General features: G+C 27.8%; 1 protein-coding gene and 1 long non-coding RNA gene across 2 annotated transcripts in view; one reads left to right on the top strand and one right to left on the bottom strand.

The window, feature by feature from the left end:
- The window catches only part of LOC117180863, a 14,109-nt gene that overhangs the window by 5,653 nt on the left and 5,623 nt on the right, over positions 1-2,833 (top strand). The window lies entirely within an intron of this gene.
- Positions 1,252-2,833, bottom strand: part of LOC117180864 — an 8,624-nt gene continuing 7,042 nt past the window's right edge. Inside the window, exon 3 of the long non-coding RNA XR_004468063.1 lies at positions 1,252-2,301. This is a non-coding gene — a long non-coding RNA (uncharacterized LOC117180864). The remainder of the gene's footprint in view (positions 2,302-2,833) is intronic.

Here is a 2,833-nt window from a genome sequence, read left to right as displayed (position 1 = left end):
CATTTGAAGGATCAAGCTCGACGAAAATGGTTCACATTAGTGAATACTAATGCCATCTCTTAGAATTTTCAGGTACTTATCAGACTGCCTAGTATGTTTATTGGAAGCGCTCTTTAATTTTTCTGTGTGTTTTTAAGCTCATATTGGCAACTGATATTTTTTTTAATAATAAATATACTTCGCGTATAATGAGAATCTCAGAAAGCGTCTAAAGATTACGTTTATACATTTCAAATAAAGTAGACATTCAGTCAGTTCGATTTCTTATTAATCTTTTTTACTTTTCTTCTTTACGATTTTCATCTACTTATAATTCAGGTTTCAGTAAATTAAAATCGTATAAAAAAAATCAAAAAAGATTAATAAGAAATCGAAGAACACAACTTAAATAATAATTTTAAGTATTTTAATTTTAAGAATGTAAATATTTTCCTTACATTTGAAGATTTCGTATATCGTCTAATGTAATTGACCCAAATTACAAATTACTCATATGTAATTTGTATCTTTTTCTGAATACACAAGGTCCAATTGTTGATTTATTTCAATTACACAAATAATTTCTATTACTTTTGAATTACTTTCAACATTAATCTAACAAAAGTGATCAAGAAGAGTGATGAGAAGAGAAAGGCAGTGGAGGGGAGGAGATTAATCTTAAAAGTAATCTAGAAGTAATTGAACTACTTTGGCTGTTCAATCGAAAAAAGTTATAGTAAATGGACTTTTGTATTGGGCAGTAAATGCAAATTGAATACAAATAATTTGTGATTTGGGCCAATTAAATTGGAAGAGATTTTGGTAGACGCAATTAATTGCCACTTTAGAAAATATTATCTTTGTGAGCCAATGCACACTTTAAAAGGCAAATGTATGATTCGCATTGTAAAAAAGGTACGCGTAAGAAACATTATTTTTAATAACAATTACAATATGTCTAACATTTTAAGTAGTTTCTTCGACTTTAGCCTTCGAAAATTATCGCATTTGACACAGGGATCATTTGCCTTGAAAATGTAAATATTTGTTTATAAAATGATTTATAATTTTTAGCCTTACCTTTAAGGTAAGCAATCTGACAAATTAGGCATTTGAAAAATTCCTAGATATTGGCATGACGAATCAAATGAGTACTGAGCTATTAAAATCTGATAATTTGTAAAGATTGAATTGATAAAAAAACTGTATAATATTTGGACCTACTGTAATTGTTATTAAAAATTAATATTTTGTATGACTAGTTTTATTTCCTGTTAAAGCATACAATTCTCTTTTGAAGTATGGATTAATCAATAGAGATAATTGTTACGAAAGTGGTGATTAAAAATGTTTTCAATGTCTTGCCAACTAACGCATGTTACACATTAAATACTATTATAAATTAGAAGTAATTGTGTCACAGTGAAGAGAGGCGTAAATTTTATCTTATAAACAAGCGAACAAAAAACTTAGATTTTGTAAATCATATTACCTTATTTTGTACAAAAGTCTTAAATATCATCTTGAAAACAAGAGAACAAAAAATCGTAGATGTTGTAAATCTTTAACAGCTCGTAGTTTGTTGAAATTTGGATCTACTGTAATTATTACTGAAAAGTAATATTTTTTGTATGACTAATTTTTTGTCCTGTTAAAGTATACATTTTTCTTTTAAAGTATGGATTGATCGACAGAGATAACAGTTTCTAAAGTGGTATTTAAATACGTTTTTAACATCTTTCCAATTATTGCATGTTACATATTAAATATTATTATAAGAAATTAGAAGTAATTGTGTCACAGCCAAGAGACGTAAATTTTATCTTACAAACAAGCAAACAAAAAACGTAAATTTTGTCAATTCTATTACCTTACTTTATACAAGAGAACTTAATCTTATTTTAAAATCAAGAGAACAAAAAACTCGTTGATTTTATAGATCTATTGTAAAACATATTGCCTTTTACTTCTCGAAGACTACCTTTGACACTAACTATTCGGCACATTCACATCTCGTAGTTTATTAAATATGCCCATGACCTTCTTACGGATACGTGTATTTTGGCGACATTTACTTCCCTCCTTCGATTTGATTTTCATAAAGCATTCTTGAATTAACTGCATCGTGGCAGAAAAACAGTCCGGAAACATTCAGTTAAGTACATAATAAAAAGCGACAAATATTTTTAAAACATCGCTAAGATCACTAATTTCCTGGCATTCTACATTATTAATTATTAAGTAGTGCATAAAATTATTTTCGCTCTTTCGTAGAACACACGGATATTGCGTGAACACGAAATCCGCTGAATCGTTGGTACTCTGCAACAAATTAATAAATTAGATCTTTTTCATGAACACAGGCCTCGGACTAGGTTGAGAAAATTAAATTAGCATCTATAGAATAAATCCGTTAAACTCTCTTGAAATCTTTCAACTATTATTTATTTTCTGGATACTTTTTTTAAATCCTTAAAATTGGCAAAATCCCTTAAATCTTATGAAATCCTCAGACATTAGAACTTTTATATAAATTAACAAAAGAAATATTTTGTTTTTTATCACTGTATGAGTGTGCATTTATTTAAATCCTTTGAAATTCCGTGAATTGTTTTGAAATATACTTTAAATATTTTTAATACTTTAAAATGTTTTTAAATTTAGATTTTGGAACTGATGCATACGAGGGTAGTTCAATAAGTCCTTAGAATGAACTATAAAAACAATTTTTTTTGGGTAAATTTTTTTTTACTTTTCAACATAATCTCCCTGGAGCTCTATACACTTGGTCAATCGCTTTTCAAGTTTTTTTAATCCTTCAGAAAAGTGCGTTTTCGGAAGTTCCTCAAAATAA

This window comes from Belonocnema kinseyi, chromosome 9, assembly GCF_010883055.1.
Source record: "Belonocnema kinseyi isolate 2016_QV_RU_SX_M_011 chromosome 9, B_treatae_v1, whole genome shotgun sequence".
NCBI classification, from domain to species: Eukaryota; Metazoa; Arthropoda; class Insecta; order Hymenoptera; family Cynipidae; genus Belonocnema; species Belonocnema kinseyi.
This window is presented reverse-complemented; position numbering and strand designations above follow the sequence as displayed.